The sequence below is a fragment of the Papio anubis genome, chromosome 15 (genome assembly GCF_008728515.1).
Source record: "Papio anubis isolate 15944 chromosome 15, Panubis1.0, whole genome shotgun sequence".
Lineage (NCBI taxonomy): Eukaryota > Metazoa > Chordata > Mammalia > Primates > Cercopithecidae > Papio > Papio anubis.
Window position 1 is genome coordinate 5,811,495 of NC_044990.1, and position 27,296 is coordinate 5,838,790.

Consider the following 27,296-nt stretch of genomic DNA (forward strand, 5'->3'; position numbering starts at 1 on the left):
CGGCCTGCCCCACTGGCCCTGTTCCCGACTCCCTGAAGGCTGCTCACCTGCTTCCCCACGCCTCTGGCACTGTTTCTATCTGTCACATATATTCAACTTCTCTTACTCGAAATGAGCACCCTGAGGCTAAAAGCCTGTATTCTGCATTCATTCATTCAACAAATACTTATTGAGTATGACTGTGTGTGAAGCACTGTTCTTTCTAGGCATAGGGGATACAGCAGAGAACAACAGAGGCAAAAATCCCTGCCTTTGTGAGCTTTCGTGCTGGTGGAGACACAGATCGTATGATAAATGAGCAAATATTAGCTACAGATACATATTAAGCATGAAAAATAAAGCGGGGAGACAGCAAGGAATGTGGGTGATGTTGACACTTTAGAGTGGTAAGCCAGGGCAGGCTTCACGGAGGAGGTGACGGTGGGGCGAAGACAAGAGGGAAGGGAGGCAGCCAGCCTTGCAGGAATGTGGAGTCTCACTCCAGCTGGAGAGAATGGCACAGACAGAGGTCCTGAGACAGCAGGCTGCCTGGACATGCAACGCACAGCAAGGAGGCAGCATGTGGCGGATGGAGTGAGAGAGACAGAGAAGGGAAGAGGAAGACGAAAAGGCAGCAGGGTGAGTGGGAGAGGATGCTTAGACCAGCAGTGTCCAATGGAAATAGAATGGGAGGTCTGGCGCGGTGGCTCACGCCGGTAATCCCAGCACTTTGGGAGGCTGAGGTGGGCAGACTGCCTGAGCTCAGGAGTTCGAGATCAGCCTGGGCCACATGGTGAAACCCCATCCTTACTAAAGTACAAAAAAATTGCTGGGCGTGGTGGCAGGCACCTGTAGTCCAAGCTACTCAGGAGGCTGAGGCGGGAGAATGGCTTTAACCAAGGAGGCGGAGGTTGCAGTGAGCCAAAATCACACCATTGTACTCCAGCCTGGGCAACAGAGCAAGATTCTGTAAAAAAAAAAAAAAAAAAAGAATGGGAGCCACATGAGCCATTTTCAAAATTTTCTAGTAACTGTACTAAAAAAAACCCAAACAAGGAAACAAATTAATGTGTTTTACTTAACCCAATATATCTACAATATTATTATTTCAACATGTAGTTGATATAAAAGTTGAGCTTTTTTGCATTCTTTTTTATTTTAAGTCTTCAAAACCCAGCGTGTATTTTATGCTCATAGCACATCTCGGTTTTGACCAGCCTCATTTCAAATGCTCAATAACCATATGTGACCAGCGGCTCCCGGAGTGGGCAGCAGAGCCTAGACCACGTGAAGACCTTGGCTTTCCCTCTGACGATGTTTTAGAATGTAGGTTTTATTATTATTCAGCTACGGCAAGGCCAACAGATCAGGAGCAGACTGCCACTGAAAAGTGAGCTGGGAGCTCCACACCATAGGGGACCCCTGGGGAAGCACGGGCGGGGAAACGGAGTGAAGGGAAACGGGTGGTAGCGTTGATTGTGGTTTTCATGGGAAAGAATAGGCGAGGCAGGGTAAGCAGGTTTAGGATTGGCTGGTCTGAGTAATTTCGGCAGGCCCTGGGCATGGGATGGTCCCTACTTGTCTGGTACCCGCCCTGGGGTGATTAGGGCAAGGGGACAGTGATTAGTGATTAGGGTACCCGCCCTGGGGTGATTAGGGAAGAGATAGTGGAGTGGTGGGGTGTGAGCTCTGGCTTAATGGCTTTGCATATGAAAGGTGTTTGTACTCAGTCATTTGCTCTCTTTAGGACCTGGTTAAATGGGGAGAGGCAGCCTCTCTAGGGTCAGCAGAGCACCAAGAGGCCAAAGCAAACCCATGATTAATGGAGAGGGTTTAGGAACTGCAAGGCTGGGCTCAGAAGGGCTGGGCTCAGGAAGGCCATGATCCCACTGCTGTGTCTGCCGGGCTCTGGCTTCTCCTGGAGGAGAGGTGGGTTGGGAAGGGGACAAGGATGGGAATAAGGGAGGCTGTGGCCACACCCCAGGGAGGGGGCGGGGTTTGGGTGAGGCTGAGGCTCCGGGGGTGGAGGGAGGTGGCCCCTGCTAGACAGACTGGCAGACAGAGCAACCAGGGCTGATTCCTCACATGAGCACCTGGATGCTGAACTGAACGACAGCAGGCGCTTACTTTAGAGGAAGAGTGGGATACCACATTTGCTGAAATACTTAGGTATCCAATAGAATTCCGGGGGAGTTTAGACAGTGAAGTAATGCTGAGATAGACAGGGCTATTCTCCATTGGCTGCTCACCACCGGTCCTTCTGCCAGGCCTGGTTAGGTCATTATATTTCCTGTGCAGGAGCATTGGGTCACCGCGTCCCTGCTGACCGTGGCAGGGTCAGAAGCGGGGTCCGAAGGGGGGTCGGGGCAGTGACTGTCCCCAGGGTAGGTTAGAACCCAGGGAGGGCAGCGGGCAGGCTGGGCTAAGCTCTCTTCCGTCACACAGAACGCTGCAGGGCTTTGCTGCAGCACTCATGCGTTTTTATTCAGAGTCAGAGCTAGGAAGCCATTTGTCACTCTGCTTCCGGAGACAACTTTATTCAGAAATCGACCACTGCCTGGCCCCGGGGCTAGTGTCAGGAGTCAGCGGCGGTTTGTTCTGGCCGACAGCCCTCTCCTCCATCAGAGTCATCCCCATATCCAGGCGGGAGTTGCTAGAATTATCTGTTCCTGTTTCCTTCAGAGTCTGCACAGAATGCTTTGGATTCCCGAGATCTGGCTTCCTCTGTGTGTTGTCACTGACTCCAGCACAGCTGCTCGCAGCACAGCCTGGAGAGACATTTCCCCTTCGCATTCAAAGACTCAGGTAAAACAAGCCATCCACAGAGCTCACCAAGGCATGAAGTCAAGTAAAAGTACTGAGTCGAGGAGAAACCACCACTTTCCGAGAATGCAGGTGGTACGGGATGGGGACACTTCACTGGCTTACGTGTTAGTGCCTGTGCCAGAAATCACAGGCTTCAGGGAGGGGCCCCTCAAGGAAGCCCCTTGGGGAGTTATACTCTCATTCCACAGCTTTTCCCACATTCAGAGCACATTTGGAGCTCCCTTCTCTTGGCAATAGCCTTTAGGGTCCATTTAAGCTACATCAGAAACCCCATGTCATTTTCTAGAAAAAAAAAACTATGTATAATCTACCAGATTTGACGCTGAATATATTTTTCTATTTTCTAAGTCCATTCACACACACACACACACACACACACACACACACACACACGACCCACGATGGCATGAAAGCAATTACTCCAAGGCCATTCATCACTGAAATGAGGGCATCATTCCCATTGGATATGTACTTAATCTTTTATTGAAAGATTATTCCGTATTTATATATAGAAAAGTGCACCAGCCTTAAGTGTACAGGTTGAAGAATATTTAGGAACTGAACACCCTAGTGCACACGGCACCCACATGGAGACGCAGAACAATAGTAATGCCTGGATGCCCTCACGGATTCCCCTGGATCACTCACCATCAAGTACGTATGAAGTCTTTAGCCCACACCATCCAGAATAATCACCAGTCTGACCAACGCTGGGAAAGGGTGAGGAGCCTGGGGTGCACAGTGTAAGGGGGCCTCCCTTCTCAAGGTCAAGCACATCTAGCCCCTTACATTTTGTTCTAGGTGCCTCACAGGCCTCACCCATAACTGACTTCTAGCAGCACAGAACAGTTCTACCTGTTTCTGAGCTCCGTATAAATGGAATCTTCCAGCATGCCCTCTTTTGGGTCTGACATCTTTTGCTCAACATTATGGCTGAGATTCATATTTTTGCTTGGAGTTGCAGTTTCTTCAATTTTGTTGCCATATTACAGCAAGTTCTCAAACTTTAGCCCACACCAAAGTCACCTGGAGGGCTGGCTAAAACACAAGATTGCTGGCCCCACCCCCAGAGTTTCTGACCCAGGAGGTCTGAGATAAAATTCCAGAGTATGCTAATGGATTGTCCTGTGATACTGATGCTGCACTTCCTTCCTTCTTTCTTCCCTTCCTTCTTCCCTTCCCCTCCCCTCCCCTCCCCTCCCCTTCCCTCCCTTCCTCCCTCCCCCCTTCCTTCCTTTTTGAGACGGAGTCTCGCTCTGTCGCCCAGGCTGCAGTGCAGTGGTGCAATCTCTGCTCACTGCAAGCTCCGCCCTACTCCTTGGTTCAAGCCATTCTCCTGCCTCAGCCTCCCGAGCAGCTGGGACTACAGGTGCCTGCCACCACGCCCGGCTAATTTTTTGTATTTTGTTTAGTAGAGATGGGGTTTCACCACGTTAGACAGGATGGTCTTGATCTCCTGACCTCGTGATCTGCCCACCTCGGCCTCCCAAAGTGCTGGGATAACAGGCATGAGCCACCGTGCCCGGCCTGCACTTTATTTTTTAAGACAGGGTCTCTCTCTGTCACTCGGGTTGTAGTGTAATGGTGTAATCATGATTCATTGCAGTCTTGACCTCCCAGACTCAAACTAACAATCCTCCCACCTCAGCCTCCTAAGGAACTGGGACTATCAGTGTGTACCACCACTCCAGGCTACTTTTTGTATTCTTTGGAGAGACAGGGTTTCACCATGTTGCCTAGGCTGGCTGATGCCACACTTTCGAGAATCATAGATGAAGAGTATTCCATTGTGAGAATATCCTGCCTTTTATTGGCTTATTCAAATCTTCATGGGCAAATGGGTTTCCAGGTGTGGGCAATTACAAATTGTGCTTCTCCAAACAATTTTGCACATGTCTTTTGGTGCACAGTGCATGCACTTAAGATGGGTGTACCCCTGGGAGTGGAACTGCTAAGTCGTAGAATATGTATACAATCAGCTGTAGATAAACACGGCCAACAAGTTTTCCAAAGTGGTTGTATCAACTTACTAGGGTGGTGCAAAAGTAATTGCTCTTTTTGCCATTCATTTTAATACATTCCCATCAGCAATTTATGAAGCTTCCTATTGCTCCACATCCTTTGCCAGCACTTGTTGTCCGCAGTTTTTATTTAGACATCTGGTGAGCGTGTACTGGTATCTCATCGTGGCTTTCATTTGCTTTTCCCTCTTCCTGGGTCTCCAGATCTCGTCGCAGGTCCCTGTGGAGCTGTGGACTTCAGCTTCATGTCACAAAAGTTCTCTATGATGATGATGGTGGTGGTGACCTGCTCCACAAAGCCTGCTGGGACCATAGCACCCATCCCAAGATGACCAACTGGGTCAGAGGCAGCCACACGCTTTCCTTCTCAGGCAAGGATCCCTTCTTTCAAGGAAACAGCTCTGTGCTCATCATTACATTCCCCACCTGGATTTCCAAAATCCCAAATGCCATGGCTGGATTATAGAGCAACGTCAATCTCTTAAAACTGGATTCAGGCCCCGGGCGTGGCGGCTCACGTCTGTAATCCCAGCACTTTGGGAGGCTGAGGCAGGCAGATCACGAGGTCAGGAGATCGAGATCATCCTGGACAACATGGTGAAACCCCATCTCTACTAAAAATACAAAAATTAGCTGGGCATGGTGGTGGGCGCATGCAATCCCAGCTACTTGGGAGGCTGAGGCAGGAGAATCACTTGAACCAGGGAGTCAGACGTTGCAGTGAACCGAGAAGGCGCCACCCCACTCCAGCCTGGCAACAGAGCGAGACTCTGTCTAAAAAAAAAAAAAAATTGGATTCAGAGCCAGTCTCATTCTGAGGATTGTGGTTCCTACACTGTAAACCCGCCTGCCGGTCTACCATGCCAGAGCGGTGTAGGACAACAGGACCCACACAGGCTCCCATGAGCAAGTGGTGCTGTAGGCTTGTGTTCAGAGTGGGGGAGGGAAGTGTCAGGGGCCAAAAGTTTACCACAGGCAGCCAAAAGAGTTCACAGACAGAAACAGAGGGTAGCAAGGAAGTGTTGACGGGCATCATCATAGAACAGGCTGGCGACCAGGCCAGCAGGGCAGGTACCAGGACATGTAGCTTGAAACATTCTCCTAGAATGTGCTTGCTTCGCATACCTAAGCAACTTTTTCTAGTCAGTTGTGTGATCTTCACTATAGAAGTCTTGGCCCAGTTCTCACACAATAAGCATCACTCTTCTAAGGGCTAATACAGTTAATTAAAGCACACACTGGCACACCCACATCCACACAAACACATCCACATACACACACTCCTCTCTGGCCAAAGTGGTAGATAAAGAAATGATCTAGACTGGGCACCCTGAATATATGTCCATTGCAGATGGACATTCACAGAAAGAAAAAAAGAACCCCACTGTGAATGAGAAATGACAAATGCTAACAGGATCGGCTCTGATTGCAGGGACTCGTTAGATTTTATTTTCTTATTTTTCCTGGTCTACATTTTCTACAATATTTGAGTGTAAGTTTTGCAATAAGAAACAAATGATGGCTTCCAAATTTTTTAAATTAAAATTTTCAACAAATAGAGACATAGTCCTACTAGGAACCCAAAGGGGGACAGACAGGTGAGCAAATGCCCATTTTGAATCAACAATGTGCTACCAGTAAGCTCCATGATGTGGCCTCGGTCTCTTCACATGGATGTATAGTTTGGGTTTCATCTGAATTAGACTGCAATTGACCACAAAGAGGCCCCTTCATAGAATAGACACAAGTTTAAAGAATAGATGCTCAATGATGAACTGAATGCTTAACTTCCTTGTCACTGGGAAAACTTGTTCCTGAATGGTGACTGCATTAGTCCATTAGGGCTGCCATAACACAGTGCCACATCCTGGGGGGCTTCAGTAACAGACATTGATTGTCTTCCAGTGCTGGAGGCTGGAAGTCCAAGATCAAGGAGTCTGGAGGGATGGTCTCTTCCAAGGCCTCATTCTTCGGTTCACAGATGGCCGCCTTCTCGCTGTGTCCTCACATAGCTTTTACCCTGTGCACAGGCCCCTGGGGTCTCTGTGTAATTCTTTTTTTTTTCTTTGAGACAGAGTCTCACTCTGTTGCCCAGGCTGGAGTGCAGTGGTGTGATCTTGGCTCACTACAACCTCTGCCTCCTGGGTTCCAGTAATTCTCCTGCCTCAGGCTCCCAAGTAGCTGGGATTGCAGGTGCATGCCACCAATGCCGGCTAATTTTTGTATTTTTAGTAGAGCCAGGGTTTCACTATGTGGGCTAGCTGGTCTCCAACTCCTGAACTCAAGTGATCCACCTGCCTCGGCCTCTCAAAGTGCTGGGATTACAGGTGTGAGCCACTGTGCCCAGGCCTAATCTCTTCTTATAAAGACACCAGGCAGGCCGGGTGCAGTAGCTCACGCCTGTAATCCCAGCAGTTGGGAAGCCAAGGAGGTGACATGCACCTATAACCCCAGTTACTGCCTCCAGCCTGAGGCAGGAGAATCGCTTGAACCCGGGAAGCCAAGGCTGTAGTGAGCCAAGATCGTGTCCCTGCATTCTAGCCTGGGGAACAAAGAGCGAAACTCCATCTCAAAAAAAGAAAAAAAAAGATACCAGTCCGATTGGACCAGGGCCAAACCACCCTCACAGCCTCATTTTAATTTAGTCACCTCTTCAAAGGCCTTACCTGCAAATACAGTCACATTCTGAGGAACTAGGGGTTAGGGCTTCAACACACGAAGCTTTGGGGGACACAGTCCAGCCCATGCCAGTGGCTTCCTTGTTTTCTAAGTGAGAAGAACCTCAGACAAACAGGAAGGGCAAACGCTGCCTGACTTAGACCATCGCATTTCCCTGACCTTCTTTGCATTTTCCCCTCTGTCCACCAGGGGGCAAACTTCTAAAGTGCTTATTTGAAAATTCTTGGTCCATAGGACTGTTTTTATGAGCCTTGATTTTTAACCCTTTCTAGCCTAGGCAGCTTCACTAAATAAACAGTGGTTGACAATAGAGAACACTGCGCTGTTCGGCAACATCACTTATTATCAGCTCAAGTCTCAACAGGTCATTCTTTCCTTTCTCTGAAAGTTCGGGCTCACGGCCGGATGCGGTGGCTCAGGCCTGTAACCCCAGCACTTTGGGAGGCCGAGACGGGCAGATCACGAGGTCAGCAGATCGAGACCATCCTGGCTAACACGGTGAAACCCCGTCTCTACTAAAAATACAAAAAATTAGCCGGGCGTGGTGGCGGGCGCCTGTAGTCCCAGCTACTCGGGAGGCTGAGGCAGGAGAATGGCGGGAACCCGGGAGGCGGAGCTTGCAGTGAGCTGAGATCACCCCATTGCACTCCAGCCTGGGCAACAGAACAAGACTCCGTCTCAAAAAAAAAAAAAAAAAGTTCAGTCTCGTATTTCCATTACTGGATTTGAAATGTTCTGAATAACTGGGTCAGCTGTATGAAAAAAGCAAGTTTTGCTCATATTTTTTATCATAACTCATACAAGTTTAGTTTCATTATGTCATCATCTAAGCACCTTATTAGATACTTAAAGAGGTATCATGCAAGAATGGAGAGAAAATGAATTTTGAAGTCAGAGGGCTTGAATTTATTTATTCATTTATTCAATCATTCATCCAATCAACAAACATTTGCTGTTGCTAACCAGGGACTGAGCTGCTGCTGGGTTCAAGTCCTCATTCTGCCACTTGGTGGATATCGGTACCATGAGCATGTGAAACTCCCTGTATTTCTGCCTCCTTGTTCGTAAAAGGGGAATAAGGCTGAACTTAAAGGACCGTTTTAGGACTCGATGTGGTCAGGTGCTTGGCAAGGTTTGGAAAACTTCACTGTGCAAAGCCTGTCCGTCGTTACATATGTGTCGTGGTTAACCTCCACTTTGGAGAGCAGTTTGTTAAGTGCCATGTCCAGGGCCCACCTGCTTCTGAACCTGTGCTACGTATGCGCGTGGGCAAGGTCGGAGCAGGAGGTAACTTATCCCAAACATTCTAATTGAGCATCTCTGGGGTAGTGTCCGGGAACACCAGAGAACCACAGCCTCATCCAGGGCGGCGTTCCTCACCACAGCACTGCTGACACTGGGGCTCAACAGTTCTCGGTTGTAAGGCCACCGTGTGCATTGCAGGGTGCTGACAGGTATCCCTAGCCCCCACCCAGTAGATGCCAGCTGCACACCTCCCCACTTTGCAAGAACAAACATATCTCCAGACATAGTCAAATATGCCTTGGGGGACAAAATCACTCCCAGCTTGAGGACTACTGAGCTACATAGATTAGATTGGTCACATTGTTGCCATCAAGCAGAGCCACAGTTCCAGCCCTGTTCCCTCTCCTGGGTCCAGCACCCTCAGTCCAGCCCTCCTGACTGGTCTACACTGTCTGCACCCTCATTTTTAACCCATTAGAAACCTACTTAGCTTTACTTAGAAAACTAAGTAAAATCAGCAACTTTCTATGTAAACTAATAAAAGTTTCAAATAGTGCAGAAAACAAAGGCTCTTAAGGCTGAGGTCATTGCAGAGAAGATGCCAATACATTAGAAGCCAGCAGTGAGAGTTCCTGGCGCCTCCTCAGGCTGAGGTCACTGTGGAGAAGGGCCCCTAGCAGGCCTCTCGGCAGGGCCGAGGTCCCTGACTGTCCACCTTGCCTAGGGCAGCCAGTGCCTGTTGTCTCTGCTCCTTCTGAAGTGCTGGTGAGGTCTGAGGACCCGGGGCCTTCAAAAAGTGCTGCCTTTCCTGAGTTTGGCTGAAGCCTCAGGGCTCGTGAAACCCATGCTGGGAGTGACAGCCTCTCCCCTCCCGTGACACCCTCTGCTCCCTCCCACTGGGGCACAGGATGCACGATCACACTGGATTTCTCCACGCTCCTCCTTCATTGGGTGAATACCATGTACCAGTCATGCTTGACATAGACGAGCCCAGTGAACACGCGCGAGTCCCCTCCGAAGTGGTGCCATGAGGAATTCTGGCTTCTGAGTGAGGAGCAGGCGTTCAGGCACCTGTGCCCGTGGTCACAGGTGAGTCCCGATCTGCCTCTGGACTCATTGCTTCGGCATCTCTGCACCCACTGGGCAGTTAGTGACACCTGCCTGGTCAGCCACCGTGTATGATCCACCTGATCCAGTGACAGGCTCCATAGGGCAGGAGCCATGGTCTAGAAGGCTGTGTCTGCCAAGGCACTGATGAGGTACGTAGCCCCGTGGATCGACTTAGCGGTTTCTCTCCTTTCTGCTGGGAAGGTATGTATTTTGCCTCTTGAAAAAATCATCAGGGGACCAGGCATGGTGGCTCAGACCTGTAATCCCAGCACTTTGGGAGGCCGAGGGGGGCAGATCACGAGGTCAGGAGATTGAGACCGTCCTGGTTAACATAGTGAAACCCCGTCTCTACTAAAAATACAAACAATTAGCTGGGCGTGGTTGCAGGCACCTGCAGTCCCAGCTACTCGGGAGGCTGAGGCAGGAGAGCGGCGTGAACCCAGGAGGCGGAGCTTGCAGTGAGCCGAGATCATGCCACTGCACTCCAGCCTGGGCGACAGAGCGCGACTCCGTCTCAGAAAAAAAGGAAAAAAAATCACCAGGGAACTAGGGACTTAGTGTCTTTGTGCTGCTCGTGGAAAGGGCTGTTATTAATGTCACAATCATGCAGTTACATCTATGGAGATGACCCTTATCCTGGGAAAGTCATGGAAGTCTTTCTGAGGAATCTGTGTGGCTTTCTTACTGTTCAGTGGACAAAATGGAAGCAGCACTTAAAATCTCATGCTGAAGATTTCATCCCTCTATTGTTTGGGATACAGAGAGTCTGTGTAACACACACATATCAAGAGGGAAGCTGGGCACCAGTCAGAATTGACGGTGGGCCAGAAATCAGCAGGCTGAAGAGAAAACAAATATGGCTTCAATGAAAAACAGAAGAACTGAGAATCAGATGCGAAAGCGCTGAAGCCAGCACAGTGCGCGGTACTGCGGCGGCTAAAGGGGGTGGGAAACGGGTCACGGGCCTCAGGGTTTCCCCCGTACAGTGGACGTACTGCTATTGCCAACTGAGTGAGCTAGCTTTTGTAAGTAGCTTGAAATATTCATACATAAATGTTATTTCTCTCCTCTGTCATCTCTCCTTTTGCTCGTAGTCTTTTCTGGAGCCCAAAAGGGCCTTCTACCTCGTTTGTGCCCCAAAACGAGGAGCGTGCAGAAGCCCACGTGTGATCGTGCATCCTGTGCCCCAGTGGGAGGGAGCAGGGGGTGTCACGGGAGGGGAGAGGCTGTCACTCCCAGCACGAGTCTCACGAGCTCTGAGGCTAGAGCCAGACTCAGGACAGGCAGCACTTTTTGAAGGCCTGGGTCCTCAGACCTCACCAGCACTTCAGAAGGAGCAGAGACAACACGGACCAGCTGCCCGAGGCAAGGTGGACAGTTGGGGACCTGGGCCCTGCAGAGGCCTGCTAAGGACCCTTCACCACAGTGACCTCTGCCTGAGGAGGCTCCAGGGACCCACTGCTGGCTTCTAAAGCATCAGCTTCTTATTTGCAGTGACCTTCCGAGTGTGCCGCCTGCCCCGGTTAATAGCCTTAAGAGCCATCCTTTTCTGCACTGTTTAAAACTATTTTATTCGTTTACATAGAAAGTTGCTTATTTTACTTAGCTTTCTAATAACCTGAGACCTGCGGCCTCTAGTTTACAACTTGATCCATTTTTAACCACCTTAATCTCCTTCCTGTCGTTGTCTAGAATTTTCCCCTTAGCTTTTCGTCTTCCATCTTTAAAATTTTCCTCGTTCCTTTTGGTGTGACTTATAAATCCTTTTAGTTTCCTGAAGCTGACACCCTTTTATCATCCACATCTTAATTTTTACTTCCCTGAATACATTTATTCATAAAAACAAATTACTACCCTTTAACATCTCCTTCTTACATTTTGTTCGTCTTAATCTCTTTACTTGTCATTGTTCCTTTTAGTTTCTTAGTTGGATTAATATCTGCTTTCTCTTTTAGCTCTGGCTTGTAAGAGACAGGTAAGATGTGTGTGTCCCGGGCGAGAGGATGGGGAGGGAGTGCAGGCTGGGAGTGAGGGCCGGGGCCAGGGATCTCTAGCTGCAGCCAACTGCGCTCTGGCTGCCCTTTGCACAGCTTCCATCCTCTTAGCCACAGTCTCAATCTATGAGGACCAAGGTGCTAGTGCTGCTCCCCAGGGCAATGACTTAACCCGGCAGGTGGTACACTTGAATGCATTCATTTAACAGATACCTGGTGCCGCTGTGGGAACAAGGTGCCTCCCTCCCTGGCTTGTTCTGGTGGTGGCCAGACAAAAGCAAGCCTCCATAGGTGATGGGAGCCAGAAAGGACCTTTAATAAAATTTAATAAAACATGAGGCACAGGCCAAAGAGAGAGGAAGTGAGTTGCAGGAGGTTAGTGGGCTTAGCAGAGAAGATGGAAGAGCCCTGATCCTGATTTTTCTCTCTCTAAAGACAGGCGGAGTCCCTTCTGCATCAGCTGACGGTGCCTGGGGACAAAGAGCCAGGGAAGGTCTGAGGCAGGAGGCCTCAAGGACTTTGCAAGGAGCCTTGCGCTTTGTGCTTCTGTGATGAACACTCATAACCATTTACTTCCCTTTGCTCTTCTGTTGTTTGTCTCTTTGGTTCCATGGGACTTCTGGAAATAAAAATTGTTGGAAAATTCCATTTGGAAAGAATTACCAGAATGGTGTTGATGTGCCACTTGTATACTAACCAATTCCCCTTGTCAGGCGCGAAAACATGAAAATCACGTACAAACAAACACAAGAAAGGGTCTGTGCCTCCTGGAGTGATCGGACGGTGGGCAGGCCGTGGACGGCCCCTGCTTCCCTAGGACGAGAGGTCAGCCATGTTCTGCCCTCTCCTCTCATGGGGAGGTCAGCGCAGCGATCCTGCAAGAACAGGAAGGGACACGAGACCACACGAGGCTGGAGCAGCCATAAAGCAGAAAGCTTCTCTCTCTTTGTGGGCACGTGCTGTAGGTTGGTCAGTGTGGAGAAGCCCCAAGAGCGTCATAACTATTCAGCAAGCTTCGCAGACCAGTGAGCATCCTTGGCCATCCCAGGAGTCTCCCTCCGCCTGCGGGACCCCCGGAGCCTTAGCTGGGCAGGAATGTATTCCTGGAAGTCCACCTTCAGATCCTTGGTTAGGGCTACAAAGTCAAGCAAGGGTCTGTCTACATGAGGGCCCCAGTGGGCAAACAAGGCAAGATGTCCTCCAAGTGGACAAGGCCTGCCACAACCTGGGAAGCCAGCCGGCCGCCGGAATCTAGCTGGATCCCCTTCTTCGGCAAAAATGTCAGACAAGGCTGGCCAGGCCAGCGGGCGACTCCAGGCTTGGGCTGGGAGGGAACAGGCTTGTCAGAGGGGGAAGGCCAGAAGACAAGCAGGGAGCAATGATGACAGGCCCCTGTGAAGCGCACAGGGAGGCCCGGCCCCTTGCAGGGCCCAGGACAGAACTCATGAGGGGGACGCTCTACCCGGACCTCCGGGCAGTGCCTCTGGTTTGACTTTAGGAAGAGGCCCAGGGCTAAGTCTTCCGTGAGGTCTCCAGGAAAGAAGGCCATATAGAGGATGCAGAGGCAGAGCCCCGAGACCTTTTCTGAAGGGGCCCTGCCTCCTCTCCCTCCTTGCAAGGCCACTAGAGGGTCCTCATGGGGTAGGGGCTTCTGCAGAGGATGGGGGAGAAGTCAGGTAGGGTTCTCCGTCTTGCTTCAGCATTCACACCAATACTGGACCCCGTGGCTGGCCCCTCTGGAATGCTCAGAGCCTTGGAGAAAGGGGCTCCTGCGGCATCTTCCCATCCTAAGTCTCACCTCTTCTTGCAAGGGTGTCACACTTCCGGTGGCCTCCCAATTGCCTTTTCTCAGTTGGTCCCATTACATGCACATTTAGCTGAAGCAAATTCAACCGTAGGTGCTCAGAGAAAACTTTAAATGAAAAACAATGTAAATAAAGTGTGTGGTTCTGCCAGCCCTTCCCCGCAATAAGCATATGCCCCAGAGAGCGGATCTGCCAACGTTTGCATCCAGTTCTGAGCCTCTCCGAGGCGCGAGCATCTCGCACACCAGTGTTTAGAGTGACAATACATCTTTTTTCATACAACATGACCTCGAAACGCAAGCCAAGCCGATTGCTTCCTCTGGTGCTCAGCCACAGGGACGGCCATCTGTCCCAAAGCTGCAGGAAAACTGGCTGTGTGGTGTTTACGAGAGGCTGTATTTGAGACGCCAGACTCCCATCTCCCTGGAGAAGTCTTTTTTCCCAAGGTAATTTTGGTTAGACTCGATTTTCTCCTTAATGTTGACTTGAGAATCTACCTAACTGCCGTCTGAAAGGCTACTCCACTCTGGCTCTCTTCCTACTAAGCTGCGAGCTCCTTGAAAGGTGGGCCATGTCTGCTTCATGTTTCCAATCCCAGCACATGCCTGGCACACAGTAGACCTGGCATCATGCAGGAATGAAGAGGCCAGAGCCTCCCCGAGGATGGGTTCCTGGCCATTCTCGCTCATTTCCCTAAGGATGGGCAGATTGAGATCTCCGAGGATGATTTGATTCCACTTCAGATCGGGATGAAGAGGATGCAGCACCTATCTATCTCTGCTGTTTTCACCCACGATACCTTCTCATCTTTCTTTGGAGGGTCTCTGACAATTTTCTTTTGGTGGCAAATGCTGAACGGCTGACACACACAGGGACTGCTCCGTGCTGTCAACTCCAGCTTTTCGTAAGAACTGCCCCGGCACATCGTAGGTAAGTGCTCAATAAACACACATCGAATGTTGAGTGAACAGATGAATGGAGGAATACCTAGTCTACCAGGGAACTACTCCTTCAGCTCCTTCCCTTTGGTTTTCAGGCTCCTGCTAATACACAGCCCACTCTTCCCAGGAACAGCCTTTAGCAGAGTTTCCTAAGCACAGTATGTGAATGTTACTTCTGAACTTATTCCTTCCTGCCCTAATTTGGGTTCCTCCCATCAGGGCGAATGGTAACCCTTAGATGGCTACAATGATGACACTGTGTTTGCCTCTATTCTATACATCCCATGATGGAAATAATTATCTCTGTAGATCTGAATGCCATGACCACCACGGCCTCTCCTCCAATTGATCTGGACCGGAGGACTTTTTGTCCAAAGCTCTGTCTCCTGGAGATTGTTACGTTAATTTCAATAGAAACTGCTTCATTGGCATCAGGTTCAATTTCATATGACTCAGGTGGCCACCCTACAGTTCCCTAAACTTGGATGCCATTGGAATCACATGGGGAGATTTTTTTATAAATACTCGTTCCTGAGACCTGACCCAAGAGATCCTGCTTCAATTGGTCTGTGGTAGGGCCCAGGCTTTGGTGTATTGTAAAAGCGCCCCAGGAAATTCTAACAGGTGTCCAGGTTCAAGAACCATTTCACCTAATCACTGTCTCTGCCACTCTCTGGAAGATTGGATCACACCTTTCTTCCCTCCCTTCCCTTTCCAAATGCTCACTCCCCAAGAGAGCATTGCCCCATCCTCCCAGCACCACGTGGACACAGCAGCACTCGTACCCAAGCCTCTGTCCTGGATCCCGCCTCTGTGCCAGCTTAAGCCTAAGTGGGGCTTCTCTACCACTCTTGATCACTGTCTCTTCCCTGCACCATTCATTTCTCCTTCTGTGTTGAATTCCTCTCCAACAGGGCAGTAGGACCTCCTCTTTAAAACACTGTGTCCTGCCAGGCGTGGTGGCTCACACCTGTAATCCCAGCATTTTGGGAGGCCGAGGCAGGTGGATCACCTGAGGCCGGAAATTTGAGACCAGCCTGGCCAACGTGGGGAAAACCTGTCTGTACTAAAAATACAAAAATTAGCTAGCTGGGTGTGGTGGCACATGCCTGTAGTCCCAGCTACTGGGGAGGCTGAGGCAGGAGAATCCCTTGAACCCAGGAGGAGGAGGTTGGAGCAAGCCGAGATCGCGTCATTGTACTCCAGCCTGGGTGACAGAACGAGACTCTGTCTCAAACAAAAACAAAAACAACAACCCACTATGTCCTTGTCCCCACCTCCCTCCAGCCACGCCCCCCTCTCTGCTCCCTTCCACGCCAGTCTCCTCTCTTCCAGAGAGCTGGTTGCACTCTCACTCTCCATATCCTCATCTGCCTTTCTCTTCATCACCTTTTCATCTCAGTACTCCATTGAATTGCTCTTGTCAAGGTCACCAGTGACCTCTATCTAGCCACATCCAATGGTCACTTCTCACCTGCATCTCATAGACCACTGGTGCCATTTATTCTCTTGGCTTTTAGGTTCCACACTCTCATCTCTCATTTGCCTCATTGGACACCGGTCTCAGGCTCTTTTGCTGGATCCTCCTTCTCTTCTTAACCTCTAAACATTTGAAAGCCCTAGGCTCAGTCTTGGCTCTGTTCTCTGCTCTCCTCTACCTGCACATGCATTAGAAGTGCTCCTGCCCAGCCCCAGAGGTTCAATACCATCTAGCGCTGAGCTATGCAATATGACAGCTGCCAGTCACATGTGGCTACTGAGCACTTGAAATGAGGCTAGTCCAACTGAGATGTGCTGTCACTGTGAAAACACACCCAACAGTGGCAACTTAATACGGGAAAATAATGTCAAATCGTAATGTTTTTGTGTTAATTACATTCTGAAGTGATAACATTTTAGGCTAAGTAGAATATGTTAAAATTAATGTCTTTTGATTCTTTCTACTTTTTTAAACAGAGCTGCTGGAAAATTTTTAATTATCTCTAGTTTATGGTGATGACTGCTAAATTTTCTAACTCTAGCCTCTTGTCTCTGGGTTTTAGAATGTTGGACTAATCAGGGTTCTCCGGAGAAACAGAACTAATTGTGTGTGTGCATGTACGTGTGTGTGTGTAGAGGTTTGTTCTAAGGAATCGGTTCCTGTGATTATAGGGATTGACACAGCTGGAATTTGAAGGGCAGGCCGGCAGCCTGCAGACTCAGGAAAGAGGTGGTGTTGCTGGAGTTTGGAGGGAGACTGCTGGCAGAATTCCTTCTTCCTTGGGAGGCCTCGGTCATCTTCTTTTAAGGCCTTCAATTGATCTGATTGGATAAGGCCCATTCGCTTCACAGAGGATCATCTGATTTACTCAAAATCTATTGACTTAAATGTTAATCTCACCTTTAAACAATTACCTTCACAGCCACATCCAGATTGGTGTTTGACCAAATATCTGAGCACCATGACCCAGCCAGGTTGACATGGAAACATTCACACACATCCACTGCAAACTTCACATGTTCCAAACAGAACTGTCTTGCTGTTGCCCCCACAACGGCTCCTCCCCACCTTGGTGCATGATACCCTCATTCACCGAGTTGCTCAGTCCAAGCCCTGGGATCCCCCTGACCACTTTCTTGCCTGATCTCTCGTATCCTGTCTGTGTTAGGGTTCTCTAGAGGTTCAGGACTAATAGGATAGATGTAGATGTGAAGGGGGTCTATTAAGGAGAATTGACTCACAGGATCACAAGGTGAGTTCCCAGAATACGCTGTCTGCAAGCTGAGGAGCAAGGAAGCCAGTCTGAGTCCCAAAACCTAAAAACTAGAGAAGCTGACAGTGCAGCCTTCAGTCTATGGCCAAAGGCCTGAGAGTCCCTGGCAAACCACTGATGTAGGTCCAAGAGTCCAAAAGCCGAAGAACTTGGAGTGTAATGCTCAAGGGCAGGAAGCGCCCAGCAGGGAGAAGGATGAAGTCAGGAAGACTCAGCCAGTCTAGTCCTTCCACACTCTTCTGTCTGCTTTTATTCTAGCTGCACTGGCAGCTGATTAGATGGTGCCCAGGCAGATTGAGAGTGGGTCTGCTTCTCCCAGCCCACTGACTCAAATGTGAATCTCCTTCGGCAACACCTCACAGACACACCCAGGATCAATACTTTGCATCCTTCAATCCAGTGAAGTCGACACTCAGTGCTAACCATTACTCCATCCATCAGCAGGTTCTGTCTGTGCTACTCTCAGCTCAGATTCTGACCCTGACAACAGCACATGGTCCAAGCCGCCATCCTGTCTCACCTGTCAGTGATAGTGCTTCCAACTGCCTCCCTGCCTTCCCCGCCGCCATTTGCAGACACATCTCCACACAGCAGCTGGAATCACCTTTTTAAAACACCAACCTTACCATGTAACTCTTTATCTCAAAATCTTAACGGCTTGCTACCACACTCAGAATAAAATCAGAAATCTTGACCAAGGCCCACAACATGCAAAGACCAGCCCGTGCCTTGCCAGTTTCTCTGATCTCATGGCCTAACTCACTCACTCAGATCCAGTCACGCCAGCCGTCTTCAAGTTCCTTGGATGTGTCATTCCCACCCCAGGCCTTTGTGTATGTGGCTCACTTACTTGGAACACTCTTTTTTTAAGATTTTTAATTATTACGGGTACATAAGAAGGGTCTACACTGATGGGGTACATGCGATGTTCTGGTACAGGCATGCAATGCATAATAACCACAGCAGGGCATTTGGGGTGCCCATCACCTCATGCATTTATCATTTCTTTGTGTAAGGACAATCCAGTTCCACTGTTTCTGAGATGAGGTCTCACTCTGTCACCCAGGCTGGAGTGCAGTGGTGAGATCTCAAGTCACTGCAACCTCTGCCTCCCGAGCTCAAACCATCCTCCTACCTTAGCCTCCTGAGTAGCTGGAACCACTACCACAGACATGTGCCACCATGCCTGGCTAATTTTTGCATTTTTGCAGTGACAGGTTTTCATCATGTTGCCCAGGCTGGTCTCAAACTCCTGGACTCAAGCGATCTGCATGCCTCGGCCTCCCAAAGTGTTTGTATTATAGGTGTGAGCCACTGTGCTGGGCCTTTTGGTTATTTTTAGATATATAATAAATTATTGTTAATTATAGATACCCTGTTGTGATATAAAATATAGCTCTTTTTCATTCTAACTGTATTTTTGCACCTATTAACCATCACTCATATGTGGGAACTAAACATGGAAACAATTGAACTCATGGAAACGGAGAGTAAACTCATGGTCACCAGAGGTGGGGAAGGGCAATGGGGAGGTGGGAGCACCTTCTCCCCACCATCTTGTGTTCATTCCCTCCCTTCCTGTCCTGCTGCACCTGGCTTGGCGTCTTGGCGCCTTCCATCAGGGACCACCCCCCTTGAGCCTACACATTGCTTCCTGCAGGTCAGCAGGGTGCGATTTGACTGCGTAAGCACTTCTCCAGGCCAAGCTCTGTCTCTCCAACGAGACAATGCAGAGGTGACTTTGCTCATCACGTACTGCTGGGACCACTGGGCTCCATCCAGGCCACACTCAAACTCTCCCATCAGTAAAGTGACAGTAACAAGAGCTTCCATCTCATAGGTTTGTTTGAGGATTGCACGATAATCTTTGTAAAGTGCTGGCATGTAGTAAATATTCAACAAATGCCAGCTAAGATATTGCTGAACTTGTTAGCCACACAGTTAAGGAACTGAGCACCATGTAACGAGAGAGTGGCAGCCTCTAATCCAGGTTTGTGACTGTACCAACTTGCCCCTGAATAAGAGGCTAAGGGATAGAGTTATTTATATTTGCAGGAAGGGTGTGTCATCCAGGTTTTAAGAGAGAATCAAGTCTCACACTGGATACAGGGTTAGCAACGGCTACCGAGACTGGGTTCAATATTTTTTCCCTTTACTCTGTGTTGGCTTTATTGGGTCTTCCTTTTTCCCAACTCAGCATGTTTGGCCCTCTGGTCCCAGCAAGTGACATACTGATTTTAAGGTGAAACTTGTTATCCTGGCAAGTTCAGAGTACACTGGGAGAATGCGCTTCTCACTGAAACTGGCACATAAAATGAGAACTGCAGCCCCAAGTCAATGAAAAGATAGAAAGAAGCAACACGCTGCTTTAAGTGAGTTTTGGTCTCTAGACGTAGAGGGATTGTAATCGCACACTGCTAATGGGATTTGCAAATGTCGTCTCAGAACTGCTATATGCAATCTTCCAGAAACGTGACATGGGAGGAGTGCCAAAGGACTGGAGATGGAGAATATGATAGGAATTTTCCAAACGTGCAAACAATAAGAATATATTCAACATTAGATTGAATTTAACTCAATCGTTCTCTGATGATTCAGAGAACAATGAGAATTATGCATCACTTCAGGGTCATGGCACCAAATGAAGCTTATTGCATATACTGTAAATGGGCAGATGTTCACATTAAAGCACAAACTGTTAACGGTGAACAGCTTTCTGGGCAACAGGGCTTGATTTGTTAATAATCTCTACCAGTTACTGGGCACCCCCTGTGCCAGGAGCAATAAGTGTTTTCCTTACATTTGCTTCTTTCGTCCTTTCTGCCACCCTGGGAGGTTGCATTTTGAGGGCATTGAAACTCAGAGAGAAGGAATCGCCTCCTTCTCCACAGCGATACAGGTGAAATGATAAGAGGCAAGATAAGAGGCAGCACAAACATTAACTTAATTTAAAGGCAATTGCTCTTAACCTCTACTCTGTGCTGCCTAGAAACATCCAGACTGCATTCCATGAGCGAGAGACCAAAGAGAAGCCAGCAAAGGAGACAGAAAATAAGCAATCATGAGAACAGGCAAGTGAGGCTCCTGAGACATTTCTCACGCACTTCACCTCTAGGGCATACTTCCCATGTTCTTTTCCTACAGGATAAACACAGTTTTACATGAAAATGGCATGAGCTACTTTAAGTCAAGGTTCAAAATCATGTCCTGTGAAGCAGATTTGATCTGATGAATGGGAATCTAGGCATGTTCCCTGTTGATGTAGTTATGGTTTCCCGTCCTTACAGCCAATACACATCCTCTGAGACCAGTCTATTATTTATGTTTTGTTCATATAAACAACCCTCCAACTTTCCTATGTTCTGCACTAAATTACTTATTTTTTAGTAGCCATGGGCCCTGGTAGGAAGCTAACAAAACCCTCAAGTTAGATAATTAAGAGACGCTTAATGAAGGGACTATGCACAAAGATCCATGCAAGGTTGAGGAAAACCAACAGGGTGAGGATGAAGATGCCACAGCTCCGCAGCTCACCCACCCTAGAAGGACCAGGAGCAGGGCAGCTGGAGACAAGGCTATCTGCCCTGAGCCAGGACCTGCGGGAGGACCAGCAGGGAGTGAGCTGGGGAATCTGTATTCCAGACTCACTTCCTTCCCACCTGTAAATGTTGGCAGGGCCTGTCCACATAAGTCAGAGAACAAGAGAGCCTGATTGCTCCCAGGACACAGAGCAAAGCAAAGCAATAAAATAAATGAAATAATATATGTGTATGTGTGTGTGTATATATATGTGTGTGTGTGTGTGTGTGTGTGTTAAAACATCAAAACAAAAAAATACCCATCAAGAGCTCACAAACTGAAGGCCGGGCACGGTGGCTCACGCCTGTAATCCCAGCACTTTGGGGGCTGAGGTGGGCAGATCACCTGAGGTCAGGAGTTCGAGACCAGCCTGACCAACATGGTGAAACCCCATCTCTACTAAAAATACAAACATTAGCTGGGTGTAGTGGCGGGCACCCTGTAGTGTAGTTCCAGCTACTCGGGAGGCTGAGGCACGAGAATCGCTTGAACCCAGGAGGCAGAGGTTGTAGTGTGCGGAGATTGTGCCCCGGCCACAGAGTGACTGTCTCAAAAAAAAAAAAAAAAAAAAAGGAGTCACAAACTGGCCCTTGAGCAGAAAATAGCCCCAAGACAATTTGATTTGACCTGGTGCTTGTCTTACAGACATTTGAACATTTGAATTTATTGCCAATATATACACTTGGGAGGTTTTACATAGAAATCTGGATTCCTGTGTTTCTTGAACAATCCAAAGATTCTGCAATGGCCCCATAGTGGGAGCTGAGGGCCTGCTGCCCTCTGGAGGGAAGACAGAGACGCGCAGCCTCCAGGCCTTGTGGCGCCCGCCCCTGCCCTCCCACCCCCACTTGACTGATGTCTGCAAACTACAGGGCCTGGGTAGGCAACTTAGACTTTCACCAATCCAGAGAGGCCCATGCAACTGAGTAGAAACAGTAATTCTAAGCTCTCTGACCACCAAAGCAAAGAGGGAAAAGGATAGGGTTCTTTATATTATAAAAGTAAATATACCAATTCATCAGAAGAGGAAAGTTTTGATAGTTCCCGTTTCTGAAGAATACCCATAGCAGAAAGGCACATCAACTTCTTTTTCTCCTACAACTTCCGATGCTCACGAGAAGCTCAGCCCAAGGTGGAGAGGAAATGGCTGTAGCAACGAAGACTGTAGAGTTCCTGCTATGAGCTGCTGCTCAAAAGCCCTCCGTGGCTCCCCATTGCCCCTGGAGCAATGATTCTCAACAGGGGGCAACTTCATCCCCCAGGGGACACTGGGCAATGACTGGAGACATTTTCGATTGTCATGACTGGGAGGTGACACTGGCATGTTGTAAGTCCAGCCAGAAATGCTGCAGAACATCGCACAATGTCCAGGACGGCCTCCTGCCCTGCTTCACAACAAATCATGATCAAGCCCCAGATGTAAGTAGTGCCAAAGCCAAGAAACCCTGTTCTAGTATCAAGTCCAGACTCTCATCCAACTTCCAAGATCTCCGTTGCCTGGCTCCTGCTCCTATCAACCATCTACTCCTTCAAGCAATCCCGCTCCCCGACTCACACTTGGTCATTGGTTGCCTTTTGTTCTGTGTCCTATGTTTGGCCCTTTCAGTATGCTGTTTCTTCTGCCTGAGACACAAACTCATTCACCTTCATCAACTAGGGACAGTCTACATCCCTCAGGGATCATCCATATCCCTTAGATATCACTCCACTTCCTTAAGGGAGCCTGTCTCCAAAAACCCCAGGACACCCTGCAGGATGGTAATGACCACACTTTAGTGTCATCTCTGGACTAAGTCTGCGAGGGCAGGGAGTGGGGCTGTCTTGACTACTGAATCCCCAGTACCTGCACAGAACAGGCCATACACCCTCTAATCTTAGTCTTCTAATAGTCTTAAAGAAATAAAATCCAACTCCTACCAGAAGCTTTAGTTTTGTCTCCAAGATAACCAGCATGAATCAAGTGGCTCTGGGGAGAAAGTGGATGAGTTTGAGAGCTGCACTAGCTCACTTCCCAGCTGGCTCTGGCAAGCCCTTGCAATTCTACCTCCCACGAGAAAACATTTGGTTCACAGGTTGGTCTGACTTGGCTTTGGAATACCAAGAATGCAATCAATGTAAGTACCATTCAGCGTTAGTCAGCATGGATTCACAGAAGTTCTCACTCTACGTATTTATTAAGAAATCCATTGAGCCTCAGTTTTCTAGACAGAGCAATTTCAGACACTTCCTGTCTCCAAGAAGTCATTGCTAATATTGAATTCCAATAGTATGTGAAACTGTGGCTGGCAGCCAATAAGAGATGCTTTAAACCCCAACTCTCCCCTGATAGTCCGGCAATTTGTGAGTAACTTAACAGGCAGCAGAATTCACGAAGCCCTTAAGGCTGGGCCTTTCCACTCTGATGGCAAGAACTGGGTGAAAATTGAGAGCCCCGGTGGAACCACTTTTGGAATCAAAGTTGCATCCATTCACTTGCCCTGAATCCACAACAGAATATAATTTTTCCAGACTTGTCAATGTACCCCAAAGTGACATGGGGCAATGCCAGGACACATTTGCTTTCTCCAACTGGAAAGCAGGTGCCATTTCTAGACCTGACTAGCGCAGGGCGGGGTTGGAGGGGGTGCCAGTGCCAGCTAGCTCGGGCCCCTACCTGCTGTTGGAGCTCGGGTCCTCGGGAGATGAGAAAGCCCATCTGTCTGCCCAGCACGGCCCCACTGCGATGACTGCAGCAGGCGCCTTGTATTTCCTCTCTGCTGGGAACTTGTAATGTCTGTTGAATGCAACCAGAATCTCGAAAGCAAGGCGCCTTAGGGAGAGAGGGCCTCCAGCGGTAAATATTAATAGCAGCTGAGTGAAACGCAGTGTTTTCTGTTGACGGGTGTTCCCTGGGGAAGGACCCCCACAAAGAGTGACTACATCACCGGAGTCTTTCAGCACCCCTGACAGTAGACATGACAGTCCACAAAGAGGCGTAGAAATGACAGCTCTGTTATTATAATAACATTAAATGTGACTCACTGTCAGGAGCGGGAAGCAGCGGCCATGATGCTTTTCTTTCTTTCCGCAGTAATGGTCTGAGCTGCTGGGCCGTGCACATTCTCTAGGCATCAGTGTGTCGTGCAGTTAACAATCGGTTTCACAGACGCGCAGGCTGTTACAGCTAGAAAATAACTTTGAGGCCAGTGCTCTGTGAAGTGTTTCACAGACAATGCAGCTCAAACCCAGAGGGCCTGAGTGATTTTCCCGAAGAAAAACTGGGAGCTGGCAGGTTAAAAGCAGAGAGGAACTAAATTTTCTAGTCTAACCTGTTACCCTCGGTTCGCTGCCACCTCCCAACGCTGCTAGAAGGACACAGCCTGCGCTCTCTGGAGTGGTGCCTGTGCAGCAAGCCTGGGGCCGGAGTGTCAAAAGGTCTTTGGACCCTTTGGGTTGGAATCCTGGCTCACTGAATTGCCCACTATGTGACACTGGCCAATTATCCCATCTTCCCTCGTCCTCATCTTCAGGCAGGAACAATAATATGCCCCTCCCTGGGCCTTGTGAGGACTAAATGAGAAGTCCATGCACAAGCATGCGTGGTCCACAGGAAGCACTCCAGATGTGTTGGTGAGGCCTGAGAGGATGTGTTTTGCACACATGAGAGTTTAGTGCATTTAGTGCCTAGCTAACATACAAGAAGAGAAATACAGTAACACATTCACTTTAGTTCTCGACTTGTCCTAATCTGATTTGCACCTTTATTTTATCTTAAGAAGATGCAGCAGGCCGAGCAAGGTGGCTCATGCTTGTAATCCCAGCACTTTGGGAGGCCGACGTAGGCAGATCACGAGGTCGGGAGTTTGAGACCAGCCTGGCCAACATAGTAAAACCCTGTCTCTACTAAAAATATAAAAATTAGCCAGGCATGGTGGCGGATGCCTGTAGTCCCAGCTACTCAGGAGACTGAGGCAGGAGAATCGCTTGAACCCAGGAGGTGGAGGTTGTGGTGAGCCAAGATCGTGCCACTGTACTCCAGCCTGGGCAACACAGTGAGACCCCATCTCAGAAAAAAAAAAAAGAGAAGATGCAGCAAAGATAATCCCAGCACTTTGGGAGGCTGAGGCGGGTGGATCATTTGAGGCCAAGAGTTCGAGACCAGCCTGGCCACCATGATGAAACCCTGTCTCTACTGAAAATATAAAAATTAGCTGGGTGGTAGTGGCATGCATCTGCAATCCCAGCTACTCGGGAGGCTGAAGCAGGAGAATCACTTGAACCTGGGAGGCCGAGGTTGAGGTGAGCTGAGATGGCACCACTGCACTCCAGTCTGGGTGAGAGAGTGAGACCCTGTCTCAAAAAAAAAAAAGAAAAAAAAATTAAAACAAGTTTTAAAAAAACAGGTTTTCCTGCTGCAAATGATGTAGTGTCCTGTCAGGACAAATACTATCCCATGAAGGGAGTGAAGTGGCCGTTTGGCTAAGGAAGTTTGCCAGCCTGCCCCATACTCTCCATTCTGCTTTCCTGTGTCAGGCCTTGCCCAGGGCAGGAGGGAGAACTGCAGTTCAGCAGAGGTGAGGTTCACAGGCCCTGGCGGTCACAGCTGATGCTCTGACCACACAGAAGTGGCTACAGGCAGGTAGGATGGCAGGCAACGTACGAAGGCCGTTCTCGGGGCTCCCTCCTTTTATGTCCGGCGTGCAGGTCGGGGCTCAGCCAGTTCCACGGGATCCCTTAGTCATTCTGGCTGACTGGATGCCCATTCCCCTTCTAGAAGATACCCAAAAGACGCCCTGGGTGTGAACTGGTTTCCAGAGTGGCAACCTGGGGTGGCTGACTTGCCTGGAGAGGAGTAGGCCCCTTGGCCTGGAGAGAAGGAGCCAGCCCTGGGCGAGGACAGAACCTGGATAGCGGCTGGACAGAACCTGGATAGCGGCTGGGTGGGATCCTAGCCTCAGCATCCCTCCACTTAGCACTGGATCCATGGTAACGCCCTCGTCAGGAGGATGCAAAGGAGGAGCAAGGAGTACCTGGGCTGTACTGCACACAACTGCCCGGCAGGGGAGAATTCAGCCTTCTGTCCTGTGGCTCTGCCTCAGGCCAGCTTCCTGCCTGCCTTTCTTCGCTCCTCAGTCAAGAGACAGGAAATGCAAAGGGCAAGACGGTTTGCAGGATAGCAGACAGCGCTGCCAATGGTCTGTACATCCCGAGGCACCCAGGTTTTCTAGTGCCTGCAGGCTGTCCACACGCAGCCCATCCTGCCAGCCTCTTCCAGAGCTTTCTGAGCACAGGGTGACTGACTTGTGTGACAGGGAAGCCCAGCCATTTCCTCCCATCAAAACAGATACCTGCGAAGGGGCCAGTGTCAAGGGGTCCAGGAGGTTTGTGGGGAGGGGGGCACAAGACGCCCCCAGATGAAAGGCCTGACTGGGAGGGAGAAGGGAGCTGGTGGGTTCCCATTCTTAGATGAACAAACCATGCCTGAGAGCATTCCCTAACCTTGATCTTGGCACACTGATTTCCACAGCCATTCAGTGAAGGAATTCCCAAGTCATTATAAACCGTTCCTGATGTTGAAATGGGGAGGAATGAGCATTTCCAGGCAGCCCCGCTTTCCCACTCAGTGCATGTGGGGTGAGGGCTAATGAGCTTTCCTGCCTCTTGACCTCTTGAACGAGCTGGGAGAACCGTGTGGGTGAGCGAAAGGGCACTCCCGGGCCTTTCATGCCTCTGTAGGCAAAACACGAGTGTCCACAACAATTGTGTCCTTCATCGATTATGCTGACAGTCATTTAAATGGGCTTTCTATAACAAAGCGGGGGAGGGTTAAGTAGGGAGCCGGGCCCATAGGATCTATCAATTCTACTTCCTCTGCAACTTGACATGAAATATAGATCATAGATCTCAGAGCGTACGATGGAAAAGGACACTTTAATTCCCTCACTCCATTCACCGGGGAGGCGGGCACGGAGACAGCAACCTACTCAAACAAGCAACCACAGAGTGTGGCTTTCACATTTGTTTAATGCTGCCTGATCGTTCGCTTTTCTAAGAACGTTTGCTATTTAAAAGCACTTTTAAATAGTAAAAATTATTTCAGGGCTTGCTTGGAAGTGGGTAACTTGATTTTCTCAGCACGCAGCTAAGTCTGTTGGTCTCTAGTAAAAAAGTGTATCTCTTCCCTACTCCAGGGGAAGGCATTCTGCCTCTGGGAATTTACCAAAGTAAATCACCGAAATTCTGAAAAATCTACATCATGACTGCTTGACTATGTCTATTACAGCATTACTCATTAACATAAAAAACAGTTAACAGTTTCAATATTCAGTGATAGGATGATGGTTAAGTACACGGTAAGGGATATTATTCAGCCATTACAAATGAT

At 49.1% G+C, this 27,296-nt stretch overlaps 1 long non-coding RNA gene across 2 annotated transcripts in view; it reads left to right on the forward strand.

The window, feature by feature from the left end:
- The first annotated feature begins 12,875 nt into the window (after positions 1 to 12,875).
- LOC110741664 overlaps positions 12,876 to 27,296 on the forward strand; it is a 56,159-nt gene continuing 41,738 nt past the window's right edge. The window contains exon 1 of one of the 2 annotated variants that reach the window (XR_002518252.2): positions 12,876 to 14,589. This is a non-coding gene — a long non-coding RNA (uncharacterized LOC110741664). The remainder of the gene's footprint in view (positions 14,590 to 27,296) is intronic. The other variant, XR_002518251.2, reaches the window with a different exon arrangement.